The sequence below is a fragment of the Sinocyclocheilus anshuiensis genome, unplaced genomic scaffold, assembly GCF_001515605.1.
Source record: "Sinocyclocheilus anshuiensis isolate Anshui unplaced genomic scaffold, SAMN03320099.WGS_v1.1 scaffold187, whole genome shotgun sequence".
NCBI lineage: Eukaryota > Metazoa > Chordata > Actinopteri > Cypriniformes > Cyprinidae > Sinocyclocheilus > Sinocyclocheilus anshuiensis.
This window is the reverse complement of record NW_015552537.1, coordinates 73,356-73,612: the sequence shown is the minus strand read 5'-3', so window position 1 is coordinate 73,612 and position 257 is coordinate 73,356. Positions and strand designations below refer to the sequence as shown.

General features: G+C 31.9%; 1 protein-coding gene across 1 annotated transcript in view; it reads right to left on the bottom strand.

Annotated features, from left to right (window-relative positions):
• Positions 1-257, bottom strand: part of LOC107663803 (lysophosphatidylcholine acyltransferase 1-like) — a 38,237-nt gene that overhangs the window by 11,369 nt on the left and 26,611 nt on the right. The window lies entirely within an intron of this gene.

Genomic DNA, 257 nt, shown 5'->3' with positions numbered 1-257 from the left:
ACGGTTCCGGTGCCTAAACGGTGCCTGAACCGATACTTATTAAAAAATAAATAAATAAAAAATCCCCCCAAAATTATGGATTGGCCATTAGAATAGAAATAGAATAGAGAGTGCAAATGTTAGAGGGTCAAGTTTTTTTAATAAAAAAAAAAAAACAAGAAGATACAATTAGTAGTAGCATTATAATAGAGAGTGCTAGAGTTAGAGGGTCATATGAAGATGAAAGAGATGTGTTTTCAGCCGTTTCTTGAAAATAT